An 18948-nucleotide genomic window follows, 5' to 3' on the forward strand; every position below is an offset into this window, starting at 1 on the left:
TCTTTGGGAAGCTAAGAAACAACTCGCTCTGCACAGTGTTCTTACAGCCTACCGGGAACATCTCTTCCAAAGGCCTGTGAAACGCAGTTTCTTTGCAGGCCTGATCTGGCTGAAGTAGGACTTCTGCTCTGGGTGTGCTACTTTGCCCTAGAGCTGAAAGGCACAACGTGCAGGCTTCTTTCCAAAGGGCGAGTTGGGCCCCACAGCATCTTGCTTCCAGCTCTATGGGAAGCTAAGAAACAACTCGCTCTGCACAGTGCTCTTACAGCCTACCGGGAACATCTCTTCCAAAGGCCTGTGAAACGCAGTTTCTTTGCAGGCCTGATCTGGCTGAAGTAGGACTTCTGCTCTGGGTGTGCTACTTTGCCCTAGAGCTGAAAGGCACAACGTGCAGGCTTCTTTCCAAAGGGCGAGTTGGGCCCCACAGCATCTTGCTTCCAGCTCTTTGGGAAGCTAAGAAACAACTCGCTCTGCACAGTGCTCTTACAGCCTAGTGGGAACATCTCTCCCAAAGGCCTGTGAAACTCAGTTTCTTTGCAGGCCTGATCTGGCTGAAGTAGGACTTCTGCTCTGGGTGTGCTACTTTGCCCTAGAGCTGAAAGGCACAACGTGCAGGCTTCTTTCCAAAGGGCGAGTTGGGCCCCACAGCATCTTGCTTCCAGCTCTTTGGGAAGCTAAGAAACAACTCGCTCTGCACAGTGCTCTTACAGCCTAGTGGGAACATCTCTTCCAAAGGCCTGTGAAACGCAGTTTCTTTGCAGGCCTGATCTGGCTGAAGTAGGACTTCTGCTCTGGGTGTGCTACTTTGCCCTAGAGCTGAAAGGCACAACGTGCAGGCTTCTTTCCAAAGGGCGAGTTGGGCCCCACAGCATCTTGCTTCCAGCTCTTTGGGAAGCTAAGAAACAACTCGCTCTGCACAGTGCTCTTACAGCCTAGTGGGAACATCTCTTCCAAAGGCCTGTGAAACGCAGTTTCTTTGCAGGCCTGATCTGGCTGAAGTAGGACTTCTGCTCTGGGTGTGCTACTTTGCCCTAGAGCTGAAAGGCACAACGTGCAGGCTTCTTTCCAAAGGGCGAGTTGGGCCCCACAGCATCTTGCTTCCAGCTCTTTGGGAAGCTAAGAAACAACTCGCTCTGCACAGTGCTCTTACAGCCTACCGGGAATATCTCTTCCAAAGGCCTGTGAAACGCAGTTTCTTTGCAGGCCTGATCTGGCTGAAGTAGGACTTCTGCTCTGGGTGTGCTACTTTGCCCTAGAGCTGAAAGGCACAACGTGCAGGCTTCTTTCCAAAGGGCGAGTTGGGCCCCACAGCATCTTGCTTCCAGCTCTGTGGGAAGCTAAGAAACAACTCGCTCTGCACAGTGCTCTTACAGCCTAGTGGGAACATCTCTTCCAAAGGCCTGTGAAACGCAGTTTCTTTGCAGGCCTGATCTGGCTGAAGTAGGACTTCTGCTCTGGGTGTGCTACTTTGCCCTAGAGCTGAAAGGCACAACGTGCAGGCTTCTTTCCAAAGGGCGAGTTGGTCCCCACAGCATCTTGCTTCCAGCTCTTTGGGAAGCTAAGAAACAACTCGCTCTGCACAGTTCTCTTACAGCCTAGTGGGAACATCTCTCCCAAAGGCCTGTGAAACGCAGTTTCTTTGCAGGCCTGATCTGGCTGAAGTAGGACTTCTGCTCTGGGTGTGCTACTTTGCCCTAGAGCTGAAAGGCACAACGTGCAGGCTTCTTTCCAAAGGGTGAGTTGGGCCCCACAGCATCTTGCTTCCAGCTCTATGGGAAGCTAAGAAACAACTCGCTCTGCACAGTGCTCTTACAGCCTACCGGGAACATGTCTTCCAAAGGCCTGTGAAACGCAGTTTCTTTGCAGGCCTGATCTGGCTGAAGTAGGACTTCTGCTCTGGGTGTGCTACTTTGCCCTAGAGCTGAAAGGCACAACGTGCAGGCTTCTTTCCAAAGGGCGAGTTGGGCCCCACAGCATCTTGCTTCCAGCTCTTTGGGAAGCTAAGAAACAACTCGCTCTGCACAGTGCTCTTACAGCCTAGTGGGAACATCTCTCCCAAAGGCCTGTGAAACGCAGTTTCTTTGCAGGCCTGATCTGGCTGAAGTAGGACTTCTGCTCTGGGTGTGCTACTTTGCCCTAGAGCTGAAAGGCACAACGTGCAGGCTTCTTTCCAAAGGGCGAGTTGGGCCCCACAGCATCTTGCTTCCAGCTCTTTGGGAAGCTAAGAAACAACTCGCTCTGCACAGTGCTCTTACAGCCTAGTGGGAACATGTCTTCCAAAGGCCTGTGAAACGCAGTTTCTTTGCAGGCCTGATCTGGCTGAAGTAGGACTTCTGCTCTGGGTGTGCTACTTTGCCCTAGAGCTGAAAGGCACAACGTGCAGGCTTCTTTCCAAAGGGCGAGTTGGGCCCCACAGCATCTTGCTTCCAGCTCTTTGGGAAGCTAAGAAACAACTCGCTCTGCACAGTGCTCTTACAGCCTAGTGGGAACATCTCTTCCAAAGGCCTGTGAAACGCAGTTTCTTTGCAGGCCTGATCTGGCTGAAGTAGGACTTCTGCTCTGGGTGTGCTACTTTGCCCTAGAGCTGAAAGGCACAACGTGCAGGCTTCTTTCCAAAGGGCGAGTTGGGCCCCACAGCATCTTGCTTCCAGCTCTTTGGGAAGCTAAGAAACAACTCGCTCTGCACAGTGCTCTTACAGCCTAGTGGGAACATCTCTTCCAAAGGCCTGTGAAACGCAGTTTCTTTGCAGGCCTGATCTGGCTGAAGTAGGACTTCTGCTCTGGGTGTGCTACTTTGCCCTAGAGCTGAAAGGCACAACGTGCAGGCTTCTTTCCAAAGGGCGAGTTGGGCCCCACAGCATCTTGCTTCCAGCTCTATGGGAAGCTAAGAAACAACTCGCTCTGCACAGTGCTCTTACAGCCTACCGGGAACATGTCTTCCAAAGGCCTGTGAAACGCAGTTTCTTTGCAGGCCTGATCTGGCTGAAGTAGGACTTCTGCTCTGGGTGTGCTACTTTGCCCTAGAGCTGAAAGGCACAACGTGCAGGCTTCTTTCCAAAGGGCGAGTTGGGCTCCACAGCATCTTGCTTCCAGCTCTTTGGGAAGCTAAGAAACAACTCGCTCTGCACAGTTCTCTTACAGCATAGTGGGAACATCTCTTCCAAAGGCCTGTGAAACGCAGTTTCTTTGCAGGCCTGATCTGGCTGAAGTAGGACTTCTGCTCTGGGTGTGCTACTTTGCCCTAGAGCTGAAAGGCACAACGTGCAGGCTTCTTTCCAAAGGGCGAGTTGGTCCCCACAGCATCTTGCTTCCAGCTCTTTGGGAAGCTAAGAAACAACTCGCTCTGCACAGTGCTCTTACAGCCTAGTGGGAACATCTCTCCCAAAGGCCTGTGAAACGCAGTTTCTTTGCAGGCCTGATCTGGCTGAAGTAGGACTTCTGCTCTGGGTGTGCTACTTTGCCCTAGAGCTGAAAGGCACAACGTGCAGGCTTCTTTCCAAAGGGTGAGTTGGGCCCCACAGCATCTTGCTTCCAGCTCTATGGGAAGCTAAGAAACAACTCGCTCTGCACAGTGCTCTTACAGCCTACCGGGAACATGTCTTCCAAAGGCCTGTGAAACGCAGTTTCTTTGCAGGCCTGATCTGGCTGAAGTAGGACTTCTGCTCTGGGTGTGCTACTTTGCCCTAGAGCTGAAAGGCACAACGTGCAGGCTTCTTTCCAAAGGGCGAGTTGGGCCCCACAGCATCTTGCTTCCAGCTCTTTGGGAAGCTAAGAAACAACTCGCTCTGCACAGTGTTCTTACAGCCTACCGGGAACATCTCTTCCAAAGGCCTGTGAAACGCAGTTTCTTTGCAGGCCTGATCTGGCTGAAGTAGGACTTCTGCTCTGGGTGTGCTACTTTGCCCTAGAGCTGAAAGGCACAACGTGCAGGCTTCTTTCCAAAGGGCGAGTTGGGCCCCACAGCATCTTGCTTCCAGCTCTATGGGAAGCTAAGAAACAACTCGCTCTGCACAGTGCTCTTACAGCCTACCGGGAACATCTCTTCCAAAGGCCTGTGAAACGCAGTTTCTTTGCAGGCCTGATCTGGCTGAAGTAGGACTTCTGCTCTGGGTGTGCTACTTTGCCCTAGAGCTGAAAGGCACAACGTGCAGGCTTCTTTCCAAAGGGCGAGTTGGGCCCCACAGCATCTTGCTTCCAGCTCTTTGGGAAGCTAAGAAACAACTCGCTCTGCACAGTGCTCTTACAGCCTAGTGGGAACATCTCTCCCAAAGGCCTGTGAAACTCAGTTTCTTTGCAGGCCTGATCTGGCTGAAGTAGGACTTCTGCTCTGGGTGTGCTACTTTGCCCTAGAGCTGAAAGGCACAACGTGCAGGCTTCTTTCCAAAGGGCGAGTTGGGCCCCACAGCATCTTGCTTCCAGCTCTTTGGGAAGCTAAGAAACAACTCGCTCTGCACAGTGCTCTTACAGCCTAGTGGGAACATCTCTTCCAAAGGCCTGTGAAACGCAGTTTCTTTGCAGGCCTGATCTGGCTGAAGTAGGACTTCTGCTCTGGGTGTGCTACTTTGCCCTAGAGCTGAAAGGCACAACGTGCAGGCTTCTTTCCAAAGGGCGAGTTGGGCCCCACAGCATCTTGCTTCCAGCTCTTTGGGAAGCTAAGAAACAACTCGCTCTGCACAGTGCTCTTACAGCCTAGTGGGAACATCTCTTCCAAAGGCCTGTGAAACGCAGTTTCTTTGCAGGCCTGATCTGGCTGAAGTAGGACTTCTGCTCTGGGTGTGCTACTTTGCCCTAGAGCTGAAAGGCACAACGTGCAGGCTTCTTTCCAAAGGGCGAGTTGGGCCCCACAGCATCTTGCTTCCAGCTCTTTGGGAAGCTAAGAAACAACTCGCTCTGCACAGTGCTCTTACAGCCTACCGGGAATATCTCTTCCAAAGGCCTGTGAAACGCAGTTTCTTTGCAGGCCTGATCTGGCTGAAGTAGGACTTCTGCTCTGGGTGTGCTACTTTGCCCTAGAGCTGAAAGGCACAACGTGCAGGCTTCTTTCCAAAGGGCGAGTTGGGCCCCACAGCATCTTGCTTCCAGCTCTGTGGGAAGCTAAGAAACAACTCGCTCTGCACAGTGCTCTTACAGCCTAGTGGGAACATCTCTTCCAAAGGCCTGTGAAACGCAGTTTCTTTGCAGGCCTGATCTGGCTGAAGTAGGACTTCTGCTCTGGGTGTGCTACTTTGCCCTAGAGCTGAAAGGCACAACGTGCAGGCTTCTTTCCAAAGGGCGAGTTGGTCCCCACAGCATCTTGCTTCCAGCTCTTTGGGAAGCTAAGAAACAACTCGCTCTGCACAGTTCTCTTACAGCCTAGTGGGAACATCTCTCCCAAAGGCCTGTGAAACGCAGTTTCTTTGCAGGCCTGATCTGGCTGAAGTAGGACTTCTGCTCTGGGTGTGCTACTTTGCCCTAGAGCTGAAAGGCACAACGTGCAGGCTTCTTTCCAAAGGGTGAGTTGGGCCCCACAGCATCTTGCTTCCAGCTCTATGGGAAGCTAAGAAACAACTCGCTCTGCACAGTGCTCTTACAGCCTACCGGGAACATGTCTTCCAAAGGCCTGTGAAACGCAGTTTCTTTGCAGGCCTGATCTGGCTGAAGTAGGACTTCTGCTCTGGGTGTGCTACTTTGCCCTAGAGCTGAAAGGCACAACGTGCAGGCTTCTTTCCAAAGGGCGAGTTGGGCCCCACAGCATCTTGCTTCCAGCTCTTTGGGAAGCTAAGAAACAACTCGCTCTGCACAGTGCTCTTACAGCCTAGTGGGAACATCTCTCCCAAAGGCCTGTGAAACGCAGTTTCTTTGCAGGCCTGATCTGGCTGAAGTAGGACTTCTGCTCTGGGTGTGCTACTTTGCCCTAGAGCTGAAAGGCACAACGTGCAGGCTTCTTTCCAAAGGGCGAGTTGGGCCCCACAGCATCTTGCTTCCAGCTCTTTGGGAAGCTAAGAAACAACTCGCTCTGCACAGTGCTCTTACAGCCTAGTGGGAACATGTCTTCCAAAGGCCTGTGAAACGCAGTTTCTTTGCAGGCCTGATCTGGCTGAAGTAGGACTTCTGCTCTGGGTGTGCTACTTTGCCCTAGAGCTGAAAGGCACAACGTGCAGGCTTCTTTCCAAAGGGCGAGTTGGGCCCCACAGCATCTTGCTTCCAGCTCTTTGGGAAGCTAAGAAACAACTCGCTCTGCACAGTGCTCTTACAGCCTAGTGGGAACATCTCTTCCAAAGGCCTGTGAAACGCAGTTTCTTTGCAGGCCTGATCTGGCTGAAGTAGGACTTCTGCTCTGGGTGTGCTACTTTGCCCTAGAGCTGAAAGGCACAACGTGCAGGCTTCTTTCCAAAGGGCGAGTTGGGCCCCACAGCATCTTGCTTCCAGCTCTATGGGAAGCTAAGAAACAACTCGCTCTGCACAGTGCTCTTACAGCCTACCGGGAACATGTCTTCCAAAGGCCTGTGAAACGCAGTTTCTTTGCAGGCCTGATCTGGCTGAAGTAGGACTTCTGCTCTGGGTGTGCTACTTTGCCCTAGAGCTGAAAGGCACAACGTGCAGGCTTCTTTCCAAAGGGCGAGTTGGGCCCCACAGCATCTTGCTTCCAGCTCTTTGGGAAGCTAAGAAACAACTCGCTCTGCACAGTGTTCTTACAGCCTACCGGGAACATCTCTTCCAAAGGCCTGTGAAACGCAGTTTCTTTGCAGGCCTGATCTGGCTGAAGTAGGACTTCTGCTCTGGGTGTGCTACTTTGCCCTAGAGCTGAAAGGCACAACGTGCAGGCTTCTTTCCAAAGGGCGAGTTGGGCCCCACAGCATCTTGCTTCCAGCTCTTTGGGAAGCTAAGAAACAACTCGCTCTGCACAGTGCTCTTACAGCCTAGTGGGAACATGTCTTCCAAAGGCCTGTGAAACGCAGTTTCTTTGCAGGCCTGATCTGGCTGAAGTAGGACTTCTGCTCTGGGTGTGCTACTTTGCCCTAGAGCTGAAAGGCACAACGTGCAGGCTTCTTTCCAAAGGGCGAGTTGGGCCCCACAGCATCTTGCTTCCAGCTCTTTGGGAAGCTAAGAAACAACTCGCTCTGCACAGTGCTCTTACAGCCTACCGGGAACATCTCTTCCAAAGGCCTGTGAAACGCAGTTTCTTTGCAGGCCTGATCTGGCTGAAGTAGGACTTCTGCTCTGGGTGTGCTACTTTGCCCTAGAGCTGAAAGGCACAACGTGCAGGCTTCTTTCCAAAGGGCGAGTTGGGCCCCACAGCATCTTGCTTCCAGCTCTTTGGGAAGCTAAGAAACAACTCGCTCTGCACAGTGCTCTTACAGCCTAGTGGGAACATGTCTTCCAAAGGCCTGTGAAACGCAGTTTCTTTGCAGGCCTGATCTGGCTGAAGTAGGACTTCTGCTCTGGGTGTGCTACTTTGCCCTAGAGCTGAAAGGCACAACGTGCAGGCTTCTTTCCAAAGGGCGAGTTGGGCCCCACAGCATCTTGCTTCCAGCTCCTTGGGAAGCTAAGAAACAACTCGCTCTGCACAGTGCTCTTACAGCCTAGTGGGAACATCTCTTCCAAAGGCCTGTGAAACGCAGTTTCTTTGCAGGCCTGATCTGGCTGAAGTAGGACTTCTGCTCTGGGTGTGCTACTTTGCCCTAGAGCTGAAAGGCACAACGTGCAGGCTTCTTTCCAAAGGGCGAGTTGGGCCCCACAGCATCTTGCTTCCAGCTCTTTGGGAAGCTAAGAAACAACTCGCTCTGCATAGTGTTCTTACAGCCTAGTGGGAACATCTCTTCCAAAGGCCTGTGAAACGCAGTTTCTTTGCAGGCCTGATCTGGCTGAAGTAGGACTTCTGCTCTGGGTGTGCTACTTTGCCCTAGAGCTGAAAGGCACAACGTGCAGGCTTCTTTCCAAAGGGCGAGTTGGGCCCCACAGCATCTTGCTTCCAGCTCCTTGGGAAGCTAAGAAACAACTCGCTCTGCACAGTGCTCTTACAGCCTAGTGGGAACATCTCTTCCAAAGGCCTGTGAAACGCAGTTTCTTTGCAGGCCTGATCTGGCTGAAGTAGGACTTCTGCTCTGGGTGTGCTACTTTGCCCTAGAGCTGAAAGGCACAACGTGCAGGCTTCTTTCCAAAGGGCGAGTTGGGCCCCACAGCATCTTGCTTCCAGCTCTTTGGGAAGCTAAGAAACAACTCGCTCTGCATAGTGTTCTTACAGCCTACCGGGAACATCTCTTCCAAAGGCCTGTGAAACGCAGTTTCTTTGCAGGCCTGATCTGGCTGAAGTAGGACTTCTGCTCTGGGTGTGCTACTTTGCCCTAGAGCTGAAAGGCACAACGTGCAGGCTTCTTTCCAAAGGGCGAGTTGGGCCCCACAGCATCTTGCTTCCAGCTCTTTGGGAAGCTAAGAAACAACTCGCTCTGCACAGTGCTCTTACAGCCTACCGGGAACATGTCTTCCAAAGGCCTGTGAAACGCAGTTTCTTTGCAGGCCTGATCTGGCTGAAGTAGGACTTCTGCTCTGGGTGTGCTACTTTGCCCTAGAGCTGAAAGGCACAACGTGCAGGCTTCTTTCCAAAGGGCGAGTTGGGCCCCACAGCATCTTGCTTCCAGCTCTTTGGGAAGCTAAGAAACAACTCGCTCTGCACAGTGTTCTTACAGCCTACCGGGAACATCTCTTCCAAAGGCCTGTGAAATGCAGTTTCTTTGCAGGCCTGATCTGGCTGAAGTAGGACTTCTGCTCTGGGTGTGCTACTTTGCCCTAGAGCTGAAAGGCACAACGTGCAGGCTTCTTTCCAAAGGGCGAGTTGGGCCCCACAGCATCTTGCTTCCAGCTCTTTGGGAAGCTAAGAAACAACTCGCTCTGCACAGTGCTCTTACAGCCTAGTGGGAACATGTCTTCCAAAGGCCTGTGAAACGCAGTTTCTTTGCAGGCCTGATCTGGCTGAAGTAGGACTTCTGCTCTGGGTGTGCTACTTTGCCCTAGAGCTGAAAGGCACAACGTGCAGCCTTCTTTCCAAAGGGCGAGTTGGGCCCCACAGCATCTTGCTTCCAGCTCTTTGGGAAGCTAAGAAACAACTCGCTCTGCACAGTGCTCTTACAGCCTAGTGGGAACATCTCTTCCAAAGGCCTGTGAAACGCAGTTTCTTTGCAGGCCTGATCTGGCTGAAGTAGGACTTCTGCTCTGGGTGTGCTACTTTGCCCTAGAGCTGAAAGGCACAACGTGCAGGCTTCTTTCCAAAGGGCGAGTTGGGCCCCACAGCATCTTGCTTCCAGCTCTATGGGAAGCTAAGAAACAACTCGCTCTGCACAGTGCTCTTACAGCCTACCGGGAACATGTCTTCCAAAGGCCTGTGAAACGCAGTTTCTTTGCAGGCCTGATCTGGCTGAAGTAGGACTTCTGCTCTGGGTGTGCTACTTTGCCCTAGAGCTGAAAGGCACAACGTGCAGGCTTCTTTCCAAAGGGCGAGTTGGGCCCCACAGCATCTTGCTTCCAGCTCTTTGGGAAGCTAAGAAACAACTCGCTCTGCACAGTGTTCTTACAGCCTACCGGGAACATCTCTTCCAAAGGCCTGTGAAACGCAGTTTCTTTGCAGGCCTGATCTGGCTGAAGTAGGACTTCTGCTCTGGGTGTGCTACTTTGCCCTAGAGCTGAAAGGCACAACGTGCCGGCTTCTTTCCAAAGGGCGAGTTGGGCCCCACAGCATCTTGCTTCCAGCTCTTTGGGAAGCTAAGAAACAACTCGCTCTGCACAGTGCTCTTACAGCCTACCGGGAACATGTCTTCCAAAGGCCTGTGAAACGCAGTTTCTTTGCAGGCCTGATCTGGCTGAAGTAGGACTTCTGCTCTGGGTGTGCTACTTTGCCCTAGAGCTGAAAGGCACAACGTGCAGGCTTCTTTCCAAAGGGCGAGTTGGGCCCCACAGCATCTTGCTTCCAGCTCTTTGGGAAGCTAAGAAACAACTCGCTCTGCACAGTGCTCTTACAGCCTAGTGGGAACATGTCTTCCAAAGGCCTGTGAAACGCAGTTTCTTTGCAGGCCTGATCTGGCTGAAGTAGGACTTCTGCTCTGGGTGTGCTACTTTGCCCTAGAGCTGAAAGGCACAACGTGCAGGCTTCTTTCCAAAGGGCGAGTTGGGCCCCACAGCATCTTGCTTCCAGCTCTTTGGGAAGCTAAGAAACAACTCGCTCTGCACAGTGCTCTTACAGCCTAGTGGGAACATCTCTCCCAAAGGCCTGTGAAACGCAGTTTCTTTGCAGGCCTGATCTGGCTGAAGTAGGACTTCTGCTCTGGGTGTGCTACTTTGCCCTAGAGCTGAAAGGCACAACGTGCAGGCTTCTTTCCAAAGGGCGAGTTGGGCCCCACAGCATCTTGCTTCCAGCTCTTTGGGAAGCTAAGAAACAACTCGCTCTGCACAGTGCTCTTACAGCCTAGTGGGAACATCTCTTCCAAAGGCCTGTGAAACGCAGTTTCTTTGCAGGCCTGATCTGGCTGAAGTAGGACTTCTGCTCTGGGTGTGCTACTTTGCCCTAGAGCTGAAAGGCACAACGTGCAGGCTTCTTTCCAAAGGGCGAGTTGGGCCCCACAGCATCTTGCTTCCAGCTCTTTGGGAAGCTAAGAAACAACTCGCTCTGCACAGTGCTCTTACAGCCTACTGGGAACATCTCTTCCAAAGGCCTGTGAAACGCAGTTTCTTTGCAGGCCTGATCTGGCTGAAGTAGGACTTCTGCTCTGGGTGTGCTACTTTGCCCTAGAGCTGAAAGGCACAACGTGCAGGCTTCTTTCCAAAGGGCGAGTTGGGCCCCACAGCATCTTGCTTCCAGCTCTATGGGAAGCTAAGAAACAACTCGCTCTGCACAGTGCTCTTACAGCCTACCGGGAACATGTCTTCCAAAGGCCTGTGAAACGCAGTTTCTTTGCAGGCCTGGTCTGGCTGAAGTAGGACTTCTGCTCTGGGTGTGCTACTTTGCCCTAGAGCTGAAAGGCACAACGTGCAGGCTTCTTTCCAAAGGGCGAGTTGGGCCCCACAGCATCTTGCTTCCAGCTCTTTGGGAAGCTAAGAAACAACTCGCTCTGCACAGTGTTCTTACAGCCTACCGGGAACATCTCTTCCAAAGGCCTGTGAAACGCAGTTTCTTTGCAGGCCTGATCTGGCTGAAGTAGGACTTCTGCTCTGGGTGTGCTACTTTGCCCTAGAGCTGAAAGGCACAACGTGCAGGCTTCTTTCCAAAGGGCGAGTTGGGCCCCACAGCATCTTGCTTCCAGCTCTTTGGGAAGCTAAGAAACAACTCGCTCTGCACAGTGCTCTTACAGCCTACCGGGAACATGTCTTCCAAAGGCCTGTGAAACGCAGTTTCTTTGCAGGCCTGATCTGGCTGAAGTAGGACTTCTGCTCTGGGTGTGGTACTTTGCCCTAGAGCTGAAAGGCACAACGTGCAGGCTTCTTTCCAAAGGGCGAGTTGGGCCCCACAGCATCTTGCTTCCAGCTCTTTGGGAAGCTAAGAAACAACTCGCTCTGCACAGTGCTCTTACAGCCTAGTGGGAACATCTCTTCCAAAGGCCTGTGAAACGCAGTTTCTTTGCAGGCCTGATCTGGCTGAAGTAGGACTTCTGCTCTGGGTGTGCTACTTTGCCCTAGAGCTGAAAGGCACAACGTGCAGGCTTCTTTCCAAAGGGCGAGTTGGGCTCCACAGCATCTTGCTTCCAGCTATTTGGGAAGCTAAGAAACAACTCGCTCTGCACAGTTCTCTTACAGCATAGAGGGAACATTTCTTCCAAAGGCCTGTGAAACGCAGTTTCTTTGCAGGCCTGATCTGGCTGAAGTAGGACTTCTGCTCTGGGTGTGCTACTTTGCCCTAGAGCTGAAAGGCACAACGTGCAGGCTTCTTTCCAAAGGGCGAGTTGGGCCCCACAGCATCTTGCTTCCAGCTCTTTGGGAAGCTAAGAAACAACTCGCTCTGCACAGTGCTCTTACAGCCTAGTGGGAACATCTCTCACAAAGGCCTGTGAAATGCAGTTTCTTTGCAGGCCTGATCTGGCTGAAGTAGGACTTCTGCTCTGGGTGTGCTACTTTGCCCTAGAGCTGAAAGGCACAACGTGCAGGCTTCTTTCCAAAGGGCGAGTTGGGCCCCACAGCATCTTGCTTCCAGCTCTTTGGGAAGCTAAGAAACAACTCGCTCTGCACAGTGCTCTTACAGCCTAGTGGGAACATCTCTTCCAAAGGCCTGTGAAACGCAGTTTCTTTGCAGGCCTGATCTGGCTGAAGTAGGACTTCTGCTCTGGGTGTGCTACTTTGCCCTAGAGCTGAAAGGCACAACGTGCAGGCTTCTTTCCAAAGGGCGAGTTGGGCCCCACAGCATCTTGCTTCCAGCTCTTTGGGAAGCTAAGAAACAACTCGCTCTGCACAGTGCTCTTACAGCCTAGTGGGAACATGTCTTCCAAAGGCCTGTGAAACGCAGTTTCTTTGCAGGCCTGATCTGGCTGAAGTAGGACTTCTGCTCTGGGTGTGCTACTTTGCCCTAGAGCTGAAAGGCACAACGTGCAGGCTTCTTTCCAAAGGGTGAGCTGGGCCCCACAGCATCTTGCTTCCAGCTCTTTGGGAAGCTAAGAAACAACTCGCTCTGCACAGTGCTCTTACAGCCTACCGGGAACATGTCTTCCAAAGGCCTGTGAAACGCAGTTTCTTTGCAGGCCTGATCTGGCTGAAGTAGGACTTCTGCTCTGGGTGTGCTACTTTGCCCTAGAGCTGAAAGGCACAACGTGCAGGCTTCTTTCCAAAGGGCGAGTTGGGCCCCACAGCATCTTGCTTCCAGCTCTTTGGGAAGCTAAGAAACAACTCGCTCTGCACAGTGCTCTTACAGCCTAGTGGGAACATCTCTTCCAAAGGCCTGTGAAACGCAGTTTCTTTGCAGGCCTGATCTGGCTGAAGTAGGACTTCTGCTCTGGGTGTGCTACTTTGCCCTAGAGCTGAAAGGCACAACGTGCAGGCTTCTTTCCAAAGGGCGAGTTGGGCCCCAAAGCATCTTGCTTCCAGCTCTTTGGGAAGCTAAGAAACAACTCGCTCTGCACAGTGCTCTTACAGCCTAGTGGGAACATGTCTTCCAAAGGCCTGTGAAACGCAGTTTCTTTGCAGGCTTGATCTGGCTGAAGTAGGACTTCTGCTCTGGGTGTGCTACTTTGCCCTAGAGCTGAAAGGCACAACGTGCAGGCTTCTTTCCAAAGGGCGAGTTGGGCCCCACAGCATCTTGCTTCCAGCTCTTTGGGAAGCTAAGAAACAACTCGCTCTGCACAGTGCTCTTACAGCCTAGTGGGAACATCTCTTCCAAAGGCCTGTGAAACGCAGTTTCTTTGCAGGCCTGATCTGGCTGAAGTAGGACTTCTGCTCTGGGTGTGCTACTTTGCCCTAGAGCTGAAAGGCACAACGTGCAGGCTTCTTTCCAAAGGGCGAGTTGGGCTCCACAGCATCTTGCTTCCAGCTATTTGGGAAGCTAAGAAACAACTCGCTCTGCACAGTTCTCTTACAGCATAGTGGGAACATCTCTTCCAAAGGCCTGTGAAACGCAGTTTCTTTGCAGGCCTGATCTGGCTGAAGTAGGACTTCTGTTCTGGGTGTGCTACTTAGCCCTAGAGCTGAAAGGCACAACGTGCAGGCTTCTTTCCAAAGGGCGAGTTGGGCCCCACAGCATCTTGCTTCCAGCTCTTTGGGAAGCTAAGAAACAACTCGCTCTGCACAGTGCTCTTACAGCCTAGTGGGAACATCTCTTCCAAAGGCCTGTGAAACGCAGTTTCTTTGCAGGCCTGATCTGGCTGAAGTAGGACTTCTGCTCTGGGTGTGCTACTTTGCCCTAGAGCTGAAAGGCACAACGTGCAGGCTTCTTTCCAAAGGGCGAGTTGGGCCCCACAGCATCTTGCTTCCAGGTCTTTGGGAAGCTAAGAAACAACTCGCTCTGCACAGTGCTCTTACAGCCTAGTGGGAACATCTCTTCCAAAGGCCTGTGAAACGCAGTTTCTTTGCAGGCCTGATCTGGCTGAAGTAGGACTTCCGCTCTGGGTGTGCTACTTTGCCCTAGAGCTGAAAGGCACAACGTGCAGGCTTCTTTCCAAAGGGCGAGTTGGGCCCCACAGCATCTTGCTTCCAGCTCTTTGGGAAGCTAAGAAACAACTCGCTCTGCACAGTGCTCTTACAGCCTACCGGGAACATGTCTTCCAAAGGCCTGTGAAACGCACTTTCTTTGCAGGCCTGATCTGGCTGAAGTAGGACTTCTGCTCTGGGTGTGCTACTTTGCCCTAGAGCTGAAAGGCACAACGTGCAGGCTTCTTTCCAAAGGGCGAGTTGGGCCCCACAGCATCTTGCTTCCAGCTCTTTGGGAAGCTAAGAAACAACTCGCTCTGCACAGTGCTCTTACAGCCTAGTGGGAACATCTCTTCCAAAGGCCTGTGAAACGCAGTTTCTTTGCAGGCCTGATCTGGCTGAAGTAGGACTTCTGCTCTGGGTGTGCTACTTTGCCCTAGAGCTGAAAGGCACAACGTGCAGGCTTCTTTCCAAAGGGCGAGTTGGGCCCCACAGCATCTTGCTTCCAGCTCTTTGGGAAGCTAAGAAACAACTTGCTCTGCACAGTGCTCTTACAGCCTACCGGGAACATCTCTTCCAAAGGCCTGTGAAACGCAGTTTCTTTGCAGGCCTGATCTGGCTGAAGTAGGACTTCTGCTCTGGGTGTGCTACTTTGCCCTAGAGCTGAAAGGCACAACGTGCAGGCTTCTTTCCAAAGGGCGAGTTGGGCCCCACAGCATCTTGCTTCCAGCTCTGTGGGAAGCTAAGAAACAACTCGCTCTGCACAGTGCTCTTACAGCCTAGTGGGAACATCTCTTCCAAAGGCCTGTGAAACGCAGTTTCTTTGCAGGCCTGATCTGGCTGAAGTAGGACTTCTGCTCTGGGTGTGCTACTTTGCCCTAGAGCTGAAAGGCACAACGTGCAGGCTTCTTTCCAAAGGGCGAGTTGGTCCCCACAGCATCTTGCTTCCAGCTCTTTGGGAAGCTAAGAAACAACTTGCTCTGCACAGTTCTCTCACAGCCTAGTGGGAACATCTCTCCCAAAGGCCTGTGAAACGCAGTTTCTTTGCAGGCCTGATCTGGCTGAAGTAGGACTTCTGCTCTGGGTGTGCTACTTTGCCCTAGAGCTGAAAGGCACAACGTGCAGGCTTCTTTCCAAAGGGTGAGTTGGGCCCCACAGCATCTTGCTTCCAGCTCTATGGGAAGCTAAGAAACAACTCGCTCTGCACAGTGCTCTTACAGCCTACCGGGAACATGTCTTCCAAAGGACTGTGAAACGCAGTTTCTTTGCAGGCCTGATCTGGCTGAAGTAGGACTTCTGCTCTGGGTGTGCTACTTTGCCCTAGAGCTGAAAGGCACAACGTGCAGGCTTCTTTCCAAAGGGCGAGTTGGGCCCCACAGCATCTTGCTTCCAGCTCTTTGGGAAGCTAAGAAACAACTCGCTCTGCACAGTGCTCTTACAACCTAGTGGGAACATCTCTCCCAAAGGCCTGTGAAACGCAGTTTCTTTGCAGGCCTGATCTGGCTGAAGTAGGACTTCTGCTCTGGGTGTGCTACTTTGCCCTAGAGCTGAAAGGCACAACGTGCAGGCTTCTTTCCAAAGGGCGAGTTGGGCCCCACAGCATCTTGCTTCCAGCTGTTTGGGAAGCTAAGAAACAACTCGCTCTGCACAGTGCTCTTACAGCCTAGTGGGAACATCTCTTCCAAAGGCCTGTGAAACGCAGTTTCTTTGCAGGCCTGATCTGGCTGAAGTAGGACTTCTGCTCTGGGTGTGCTACTTTGCCCTAGAGCTGAAAGGCACAACGTGCAGGCTTCTTTCCAAAGGGCGAGTTGGGCCCCACAGCATCTTGCTTCCAGCTCTTTGGGAAGCTAAGAAACAACTCGCTCTGCACAGTGCTCTTACAGCCTAGTGGGAACATCTCTTCCAAAGGCCTGTGAAACGCAGTTTCTTTGCAGGCCTGATCTGGCTGAAGTAGGACTTCTGCTCTGGGTGTGCTACTTTGCCCTAGAGCTGAAAGGCACAACGTGCAGGCTTCTTTCCAAAGGGCGAGTTGGGCCCCACAGCATCTTGCTTCCAGCTCTTTGGGAAGCTAAGAAACAACTTGCTCTGCACAGTGCTCTTACAGCCTACCGGGAACATCTCTTCCAATGGCCTGTGAAACGCAGTTTCTTTGCAGGCCTGATCTGGCTGAAGTAGGACTTCTGCTCTGGGTGTGCTACTTTGCCCTAGAGCTGAAAGGCACAACGTGCAGGCTTCTTTCCAAAGGGCGAGTTGGGCCCCACAGCATCTTGCTTCCAGCTCTGTGGGAAGCTAAGAAACAACTCGCTCTGCACAGTGCTCTTACAGCCTAGTGGGAACATCTCTTCCAAAGGCCTGTGAAACGCAGTTTCTTTGCAGGCCTGATCTGGCTGAAGTAGGACTTCTGCTCTGGGTGTGCTACTTTGCCCTAGAGCTGAAAGGCACAACGTGCAGGCTTCTTTCCAAAGGGCGAGTTGGGCCCCACAGCATCTTGCTTCCAGCTCTTTGGGAAGCTAAGAAACAACTTGCTCTGCACAGTGCTCTTACAGCCTACCGGGAACATGTCTTCCAAAGGCCTGTGAAACGCAGTTTCTTTGCAGGCCTGATCTGGCTGAAGTAGGACTTCTGCTCTGGGTGTGCTACTTTGCCCTAGAGCTGAAAGGCACAACGTGCAGGCTTCTTTCCAAAGGGCGAGTTGGGCCCCACAGCATCTTGCTTCCAGCTCTTTGGGAAGCTAAGAAACCACTCGCTCTGCACAGTGCTCTTACAGCCTAGTGGGAACATCTCTTCCAAAGGCCTGTGAAACGCAGTTTCTTTGCAGGCCTGATCTGGCTGAAGTAGGACTTCTGCTCTGGGTGTGCTACTTTGCCCTAGAGCTGAAAGGCACAACGTGCAGGCTTCTTTCCAAAGGGCGAGTTGGGCCCCACAGCATCTTGCTTCCAGCTCTTTGGGAAGCTAAGAAACAACTCGCTCTGCACAGTGCTCTTACAGCCTAGTGGGAACATCTCTTCCAAAGGCCTGTGAAACGCAGTTTCTTTGCAGGCCTGATCTGGCTGAAGTAGGACTTCTGCTCTGGGTGTGCTACTTTGCCCTAGAGCTGAAAGGCACAACGTGCAGGCTTCTTTCCAAAGGGCGAGTTGGGCCCCACAGCATCTTGCTTCCAGCTCTTTGGGAAGCTAAGAAACAACTCGCTCTGCACAGTGCTCTTACAGCCTAGTGGGAACATCTCTTCCAAAGGCCTGTGAAACGCAGTTTCTTTGCAGGCCTGATCTGGCTGAAGTAGGACTTCTGCTCTGGGTGTGCTACTTTGCCCTAGAGCTGAAAGGCACAACGTGCAGGCTTCTTTCCAAAGGGCGAGTTGGGCCCCACAGCATCTTGCTTCCAGCTCTTTGGGAAGCTAAGAAACAACTCGCTCTGCACAGTGCTCTTACAGCCTACCGGGAACATCTCTTCCAAAGGCCTGTGAAATGCAGTTTGTCTGCATGCCTGATCTGGCTGAAGTAGGACTTCTGCTCTGGGTGTGCTACTTTGCCCTAGAGCTGAAAGGCACAACGTGCAGGCTTCTTTCCAAAGGGCGAGTTGGGCCCCACAGCATCTTGCTTCCAGCTCTTTTGGAAGCTAAGAAACAACTCGCTCTGCACAGTGCTCTTACAGCCTACCGGGAACATCTCTTCCAAAGGCCTGTGAAACGCAGTTTCTTTGCAGGCCAGATCTGGCTGAAGTAGGACTTCTATTCTGGGTGTGCTACTTTGCCCTAGAGCTGAAAGGCACAACGTGCAGGCTTCTTTCCAAAGGGCGAGTTGGGCCCCACAGCATCTTGCTTCCAGCTCTTTGGGAACCTAATAAACCACTCGCTCTGCACAGTGCTCTTACAGCCTAGTGGGAACATCTCTTCCAAAGGCCTGTGAAACGCAGTTTCTTTGCAGGCCTGATCTGGCTGAAGTAGGACTTCTGCTCTGGGTGTGCTACTTTGCCCTAGAGCTGAAAGCCGAAACGTGCAGGCTTCTTTCCAAAGGGCGAGTTGGGCCCCACAGCATCATGCTTTCAGCTCTTTGGGAACCTAAGAAACCACTCGCTCTGCACAGTGCTCTTACAGCCTACCGGGAACATCTCTTCCAAAGGCCTGTGAAACGCAGTTTCTTTGCAGGCCTGATCTGGCTGAAGTAGGACTTCTGCTCTGGGTGTGCTACTTTGTCCTAGAGCTGAAAGGCACAACGTGCAGGCTTCTTTCCAAAGGGCGAGTTGGGCCCCACAGCATCTTGCTTCCAGCTCTTTGGAACCTAAGAAACCACTCGCTCTGCACAGTGCTCTTACAGCATAGTGGGAACATCTCTTCCAAAGGCCTGTGAAATGCAGTTTCTTTGCTGGCCTGATCTGGCTGAAGTAGGACTTCTGCTCTGGGTGTGCTACTTTGCCCTAGAGCTGAAAGGCACAACGTGCAGGCTTCTTTCCAAAGGGCGAGTTGGGCCCCACAGCATCTTGCTTCCAGCTCTTTGGGAACCTAAGAAACCACTCGCTCTGCACAGTGCTCTTACAGCCTACCGGGAACATCTCTTCCAAAGGCCTGTGAAACGCACTTTCTTTGCAGGCCTGATCTGGGTGAAGTAGGACTTCTGCTCTGGGTGTGCTACTTTGCCCTGGAGCTGAAAGGCACAACGTGCAGGCTTCTTTCCAAAGGGCGAGTTGGGCCCCACAGCATCTTGCTTCCAGCTTTTTGGGAAGCTAAGAAACAACTCGCTCTGCACAGTGCTCTTACAGCCTACCGGGAACATCTCTTCCAAAGGCCTGTGAAACGCAGTTTCTTTGCAGGCCTGATCTGGCTGAAGTAGGACTTCTGCTCTGGGTGTGCTACTTTGCCCTAGAGCTGAAAGGCAC

This window comes from Equus caballus, unplaced genomic scaffold, assembly GCF_041296265.1.
Source record: "Equus caballus isolate H_3958 breed thoroughbred unplaced genomic scaffold, TB-T2T haplotype1-0000016, whole genome shotgun sequence".
NCBI classification, from domain to species: Eukaryota; Metazoa; Chordata; class Mammalia; order Perissodactyla; family Equidae; genus Equus; species Equus caballus.